The sequence below is a fragment of the Notolepis coatsorum genome (assembly GCF_963971535.1).
Source record: "Notolepis coatsorum genome assembly, chromosome: 19".
Taxonomy (NCBI): Eukaryota; Metazoa; Chordata; class Actinopteri; order Aulopiformes; family Paralepididae; genus Notolepis; species Notolepis coatsorum.
Window position 1 is genome coordinate 3,503,505 of NC_140183.1, and position 8,957 is coordinate 3,512,461.

Below are 8,957 nucleotides of genomic sequence, written 5' to 3' on the forward strand. Positions count from 1 at the left end.
TGACAATACATTTGAATCTAATCTACTACTGTCAGCCTGGTGTAGTTATCTTAATATATACATAGTTATTGCAAAAAAAAATATCCCTGAAGGCTTTATTTCCGTTTAATTTCATTTAAACATTCCGACTGCAGATGTGTGAAACTTTAACTCTAAAAAGGATGCCCATATCTACAACATGCGACTAACCCGGTGACACGGTTAAGAGAAATAAGATCAAAGTGAATAAGGTTTATAAAAAAGAAAACCCTTGTCATGGACAGAAAGTAAGTACGGTTGCATAATAAAACCTCCTTTGTGTGATTGGTACCGGGCCCTTCTGTTGGTCTTTGTGCCTTAACCGCTTAGCGGGAGAGATTGAGTGTGCCCTTTCAGTCTGGGACAATTAAAGCCTGGTCTCGATTGGTTACGCCTGGACCATATAATACAAGTCTTTTGCCTGCATGTTGGTGGCCATCGGCAGCCTGCGATGAGCATGACTAGAGTTATGTCACTTAACAATCTAAAGTGGACTCCAGACTTGTTTCATTCTTTTTCACATGAGAAAGGGGGTGAGCTTTCTTCAGCTGTTGGTCTTGATCACAGTGCATCAGACAGAATCATACTCTACAGATTGTGTTTGACAACCTGTCTGCTGGTGGTATACTGTTTTTAAATATGTTTGACACCCTACTGTCTGCTGGTATCATACTCTGTGTTTTAAATATGTTTGACACCCTACTGTCTGCTGGTACATACTCTGTGTTTTAAATATATTTGACACCCTACTGTCTGCTGGTACATACTCTGTGTTTTTTAGTTTTTTTTTTTTAAATCTTTTTCCCCCTCCTTTTTCCGATTTTTTTCTCCCATCCCACTGTTAGTCGTTATGCCAATTCCCAACCCCCTTCCTGGTTGTTGCGCACTTTCCCCTACTGTTGGTCCGAGAGGCCGGAGACTGTCACATGCTTTCCTCCGACGCATGTGCAGCCAGCCGGCAGCCAGCCTGGCCGCGCAGATTCTCACTGGGAGAGTGTAACGTGTGGGAGGCCGCACTACCTCTCACCAGATCCTACCTTCGCTAAGCAGGCGCCCCGACCGAACTGTAGGGGTCGCTGTCCACAACGCCCAGGACCCACCCACGGCTCCCCTCCCCCTAACTCAGCCAAACGAGTTAGTATAGCGATCAGCCCGAGCCAAGGCAATGCTGACTCTCCGGGAGTCGAGACCGCAGCCTCTTGCATTGGTGACGAGCACAATCTCCGCTACGCCACCTGACCGCCCATACTCTGTGTTTTAAATATATTTGACAACCTACTGTCTGCTGGTACATACTCTGTGTTTTAAATATATTTGACACCCTACTGTCTGCTGGTACATACTCTGTGTTTTAAATATGTTTGACAACCTACTGTCTGCTGGTACATACTCTGTTTTAAATATGTTTTACAACCTACTGTCTGCTGGTATCACTTTCTACTGGTATGGGAATGATAATAATAATAATAATAATAATAATAATAATAATAATAATAACTAGACAATTCCGCGTGGGGGAAATTGTGAAAGTGTGGGTGACGCCTGTGCACCGCCGGCCAACGGGGGAGAGGGTCTCTCGCGAGTCTCTATGACAAACGGTTCAAAGGATACAAAAAGGGGGCGCGGCCTAAGGATCGGGGGAGTGGTCAACATAGACCAATCAAAGAGGATATCCCTAATGAGTGCAATGACACAACCCGCAACACTATTACACTATTACACACTATTACACTATTACACTATTACACACTATTACACTATTACACTATTACACTATTACACAATATTACACTATTACACACTATTACACTATTACACTATTACACACTATTACACTATTACACACTATTACACACTATTACACACTATTACACTATTACACACTATTACACTATTACACACTATTACACTATTACACTATTACACACTATTACACTATTACACTATTACACACTATTACACACTATTACACTATTACACACTTACACATTATTACACTATTACACACTATTACACTATTACACTATTACACACTATTACACTATTACACACTATTACACTATTACACTATTACACACTATTACACTATTACACACTATTACACTATTACACACTATTACACTATTACACACTATTACACTATTACACTATTACACACTATTACACACTATTACACTATTACACACTATTACACTATTACACACTATTACACTATTACACTATTACACACTATTACACTATTACACACTATTACACTATTACACACTATTACACACTATTACACTATTACACTATTACACACTATTACACTATTACACACTATTACACTATTACACACTATTACACTATTACACACTATTACACTATTACACACTATTACACTATTACACTATTACACACTATTACACACTATTACACTATTACACACTATTACACTATTACACACTATTACACTATTACACTATTACACACTATTACACACTATTACACTATTACACACTATTACACTATTACACACTATTACACTATTACACAATATTACACTATTACACACTATTACACTATTACACTATTACACACTATTACACACTATTACACTATTACACTATTACACACTATTACACACTATTACACTATTACACTATTACACACTATTACACTATTACACCGAGTACAATGGCACAATCCGCAAGTCTCTACGACAAACGGTTCAAGAGATACACTGAGGGGGTGTGGCCTAAGGGGGCGTGGTCTAAGGATCGGGGGAGTGGTCAACATCGACCAATGAAAGGTGGTCAACATCGACCAATGGCACAATCCCCAAGTCTCTACGACAAACGGTTCAAGAGTTACACTGAGGGGGTGTGGCCTAAGGGGGCATGGTCTAAGGATCGGGGGAGTGGTCAACATCGACCAATGAAAGGTGGTCAACAGGGGGAGTGGTCAACATCGACCAATGAAAGGTGGTCAACATCGACCAATGGCACAATCCGCAAGTCTCTACGACAAACGGTTCAAGAGATACACTGAGGGGGTGTGGCCTAAGGGGGCGTGGTCTAAGGATCGGGGGAGTGGTCAACATCGACCAATGAAAGGTGGTCAACATGGACCAATGAAAAATGAAAGAGGATATCCCTACTGAGTACAATGACACAACCCACAAGACAGAGGGCGCTGTCAGCAATTCAGTACTGCAACACAGTGATGGCCAATGATGGGTTAAGTGGATGATGTCATTGGCAGCTCAGCCACGAGCCACACAGCTGAACCAATCATGAGTGAGCCATGAGCCACACAGGTGAAGCAATCACTATGACTTGCATATTTTCTATCCAATGCATTTCTATGGAGGCAGATGCATGACTGCATTGTCACATTGATTAAAAGAAAACTATAAGAGATGAAGCGTTGTGACGCGCACATGAGCACTACAACGAGTAGGCGAAGGGTTGTGCGCGATATTGTGGCATTCGTGCGATATTGTGGCACTCCTTCGGCGATCGGAACAGAAGGCTAAAAAATAGTGTGAAAAATGTGATTTCTAGAGGGCGATTGCATGGCGGTCAATGGGGAGGAGAACCTTCAAACAAATGGTCGTCAGTTGAGATAGAAATGTCCAATTCCATTTATTTTTCTTTTGTGAGCGGGATGACAGCCGTGTCATCGTTTTGATGTGTTTGTTTTATTTCTACGTCCAAAATTGAGATCACACTCGCAATTCACCCAAGGTAGGGGGAAAAAGATTATTTCAGCTGCTACACTCTAAAATGCAATGCATTCCCAATGGGACCGAAATTTTACCGTTTAAAGTCGATTCGTAGCCAGACGGTGCGGTGAAACTTTTACGGGTTCGAAGACCGCAGTTGCCATAGGCAAGCCGCTCGTTTTGATACCTTTCACGTGTATGGTGCGCGAACGCTTACGTGTTGCAAAGTGTTTGAAACTCTAAATTGCACTGTATTTCCGAAATGTTACCGTTTAAAGTCGATTCGTAGCCAGACGGTGCGGTGAAACTTTACGAGTTCGAATAGTACATCGAGTTGGAGCAAGCCGGTCGTTTTGATACCTTTCACGTGTATGGGGCGCGAACGCTCTGGCACGAGTGTTGTTTGGAAAATCGGTGGATCTCGCACTCTAAATTGCATGCATTTCTGAAATTTTACCGTTTAAAGTCGATTCGTAGCCAGACGGTGCGGTGAAACTTTACGAGTTCGGAGACCGGTGTTGCCATAGGCAAGCCGCTCGTTTTGATACCTTTCACGTGTATGGGGCGCGAACGCTTACGTGTTGCAAAGTGTTTGCAAAATCGGTGGAATAAATAAATAAATAAATAAATAAAAAGAGTATGGATATGTATAGTGTGGGTGGCAACCTGGCTTCGCCAGGTCACCCACACTAATAATTAGTGTGGGTGACCTGTAGTTATTGTACGTCTTTTTATTTCTTCTTTATTCTTTATTCCACCGATTTTGCCAACAAACTCCTCCCAGAGCGTTTGCGCCCCATACACGTGAAAGGTATCAAAACGACCGGCTTGCTCCAACTCGATATGCTATTCGAACTCGTAAAGTTTCACCGCACCGTCTGGCTACGAATCGACTTTAAACGGTAACATTTCGGTCCCATTGGAAATGCATTGCAATTTAGAGTGTAGCAGCTGAAATAATCTTTTTTCCCCTACCTTGGGTGAATTGCGAGTGTGATCTCAATTTTGGACGTAGAAATAAAACAAACACATCAAAACGATGACACGGCTGTCAGCCCGCTCACAAAAGAAAAATAAATGGAATTGGACATTTCTATCTCAACTGACGACCATTTGTTTGAAGGTTCTCCTCCCCATTGACCGCCATGCAATCGCACTCTAGGAATTTCTTTTTTCACACTCTTTTTTAGCCTTCTGTTCCGATCGCCGAAGGAGTGCCACAATATCGCACGAATGCCACAATATCGCGCACAACCCTTCGCCTACTCGTTGTAGTGCTCATGTGCGCGTCACAACAATTCATCTCTTATAGTTTTCTTTTAATCAACGTGACAATGCAGTCATGTAAAGAAAATTCAGAATATGCAAGTCATTGTGCTCACGGCTGATTGGTTCAGCCTTAACAGCTGTGAGGCTCAGGGCTCATGGCTGAGCTGACCTGCCAATGACATCATCCACTTAACCCATCATTGCCCATCACTGTGTTGCAGTACTGAATTGCTGGACAGCGCCCTCTGTCTTGTGGGTTGTGTCATTGTACTCAGTAGGGATATCCTCTTTCATTTTTCATTGGTCCATGTTGACCACCTTTCATTGGTCGATGTTGACCACTCCCCCGATCCTTAGATCACGCCCCCTTAGGCCACACCCCCTCAGTGTATCTCTTGAACCGTTTGTCGTAGAGACTTGCGGATTGTGCCATTGGTCGATGTTGACCACCTTTCATTGGTCGATGTTGACCACTCCCCCTGTTGACCACCTTTCATTGGTCGATGTTGACCACTCCCCCGATCCTTAGACCACGCCCCCTTAGGCCACACCCCCTCAGTGTATCTCTTGAACCGTTTGTCGTAGAGACTTGCGGATTGTGCCATTGGTCGATGTTGACCACCTTTCATTGGTCGATGTTGACCACTCCCCCGATCCTTAGACCACGCCCCCTTAGGCCACACCCCCTCAGTGTATCTCTTGAACCGTTTGTCGTAGAGACTTGCGGATTGTGCCATTGTACTCAGTAGGGATATCCTCTTTCATTTTTCATTGGTCCATGTTGACCACCTTTCATTGGTCGATGTTGACCACTCCCCCGATCCTTAGACCACGCCCCCTTAGGCCACACCCCCTCAGTGTATCTCTTGAACCGTTTGTTGTAGAGACTTGCGGATTGTGCCATTGGTCGATGTTGACCACCTTTCATTGGTCGATGTTGACCACTCCCCCGATCCTTAGACCACGCCCCCTTAGGCCACACCCCCTTTAAAAAAATCGGAAAAATCCGAAAACTCGGAAAAATCTAAAATCCAAAAAAGTTCAAAAACTCGGAAAAATCCCAAAACCCGAAAAATCCGAAAACTCGGAAAAATCGAAAAAGTTCCAAAACTCGGAAAAATCCCAAAACTCGGAAAAATCCTAAAACTCGGAAACATCAAAAATCCAAAAAAGTTCAAAAACTCGGAAAAGTCCGAAAACTCGGAAAAATCCAAAAACTCTGAAAATTCCGAAAACTCGGAAACATCAAAAATCCGAAAAAGTTCAAAAACTCGGAAAAATCCGAAAACTCGGAAACATCAAAAATCCGAAAAAGTTCAAAAACTCGGAAAAGTCCGAAAACCCGAAAACTCTGAAAAATCCAAAAACTCGGAAAATTCCGAAAACTCGGAAACATCAAAAATCCGAAAAAGTTCAAAAATTCGGAAAAGTCCGAAAACCCGAAAACCCGGAAAAATGCAAAAACTCTGAAAATTCCGAAAACTCTGAAACATCAAAAATCCGAAAAAGTTCAAAAACTCGGAAAAGTCTGAAAAAAAATTAAAACTCGGAAAAGTCCAATCTTCAAATGGTCTATGTTGACCACTCCCCCGATCCTTAGGCCGCGCCCCCTTTTTGTATCCTTTGAACCGTTTGTCATAGAGACTCGTGAGAGACCCTCTTCCCCGTTGGCCGGCGGTGCACAGGCGTCACCCACACTTTCACAATTTCCCCCGCGCGGAATTGTCTAGTTATTATTATTATTATTATTATTATTATTATTATTATTATTATTATTATTATTATTATTATTATTATTATAATAATAATAATAATAATAATAATAATAATAATAATAATAATAATAATAATAATAAACTGTATTTGTATAGCACCTTCCATACAATAATTGCAGCCCAAAGTGTGTCACAGCAATACAAATAGACATCAAATAGACAGAATAAAAGTAGTGCAGAAAAAGGGTAAAAAAAAAATAGCTCTAATTTACAACACAACAATCACAGTGTGGATGTAATGAGTCCGATATGGGAATAACATAGTCTCTTGAACGGCTAAGCTATAAAGACAGCTCATTCTGTAACACAACCCCCACAGTGTGAAGGAAGGAACACTTAGCACATGTTGTGGTTCATCTGGGTTTGGTTTCATCCAACTAAATGCTTTATTGGAGTCTCTTTTGTGGAGGTTTAAGGGCCTTTAACTCAGGCGTAATGGCCATTTTCTCTTTCTTTGCATTCTTTTACACCCTCTGTCAAATAATGTCCCCCACCACCAGTCCAAACGTCTGGTCCTCCGGATGAGGACCTGAGTAGTGGCCGCACTTCACTGCTCTCAGCTCCATCACCAGGAGGCTGGCGTGACTGCAGCGCCGCTGGGGTTGCCATGGTGGCAGTCCGCCGGCACATGGAGATGGATGTGAGGAACAGAGGGAGGGAGGGATGAGAGAAGAGGCTATACAGACTGGGTTGTTGACGGCACCACTTAAAGCCACTTTTATTCAAGAGGAAACTCTGAAAGGCCCGTGCTGCTGGGTGAGGCAGGGGCCTGTTGGTTGCGGGGTGGTAACGCTCACAGAGGCTTTCATTCAAACTCAAAATGTAAATGCCATATTAGGGAGACTTCATATTCTTAGCCTCTATACATTTGTAATCCTCATCTTATCTCACTAAACTGTTTAAACAATGTTGAAACAACGTTGGTCTAAAAAGACAGATGTTAGAAAAACAATTAAATTCAACTGGCCCAACGACCGGTTATTGTTAAGTCTGACACACACCACGCATATGTGCGCGTGTATATATTCATGTGTCCGGGGCCAAACGCTCTGCTTCAGACAGCGGGAGATACCAGGGGCACAGACCCCAAACTGTTTTCTTTATTACTGAGATCTATTAAAAACAACAAGGGACACAGCACTGAGGCGTGTTGAAAAGATGAGAGCCTTGGTCAACGCAGGAAGCTTGGCCCTGGAAACTGTTTATTGGAAGGTCGCTACGTCACGACTCACGACTTAACAACCGACATCTCGACGTGACTGTAAATGAGGGAAAACCACTACAGAGCCTGTGACAGAGGAAATACCATATGGGCAATTTTCATCCGTCAAGAGTTTCCTCTTTTTCTTCTTCTGGTGTTTTATGATTGAGGTTACTTCTTGAAACAAGTCGTATATAATACGCATATAGAACAGACTTTGAACTTTGTTGCTTCATTTTATTGCCTACTGCTTTCACTATCTACACTGCCTTACATTGTAATCATAACTACCTACCTCAAAATTCTACGCGTAACTCTGTATGATACAGTAGCATGTACAATAATGCTGTATATACCGTATTTATATATATATTTATATTTACTGCATATATATATATATCCTTATCTGTCTGAATATACCTGCATATAATCCTTCTATATACTGTATCTATTTATACACCTGCATATAACCCATATAATCATCATGAATATATAATCATGTATGCTCCACCTTTGAGTGACACCTTCTCTGCTCTCTTCCCAGATATGGCAACCTCCACCCTCCTCTCAGCCCTCGCAACCTCCTTTGACAAGCTCTGTCCCCTCGTTGAGAAACCTGCCCGCCGTTTCCCACCCAGTCCATGGCTGACGGATGCAGTGAGAGAACAAAGACAGGTCCTGAGAGCGGCTGAGAGGAAGTATAGAAAGTCACACCTCACTGCTGACATCAACACATATCACAACCTCTTGTTAACATTCTCCAAAACCATTACTAATGCCAAAGCTTCTTTCTTTCACCATAGGATCGAGGCCTCTGCCAAGAACCTTCGCAAACTGCATGCTACCATGTCCTCCTTCCTCACTCCCCCCCACCCCCTCATCTCTCTCTGCCGAAGACTTTGCGATCTTCTTTGAGGAAAAAGTGGAGAACATCCGCAGCTCATTCTCCCAACCCCCCACCCATTCCAAATACTGAATCGAGAACCTC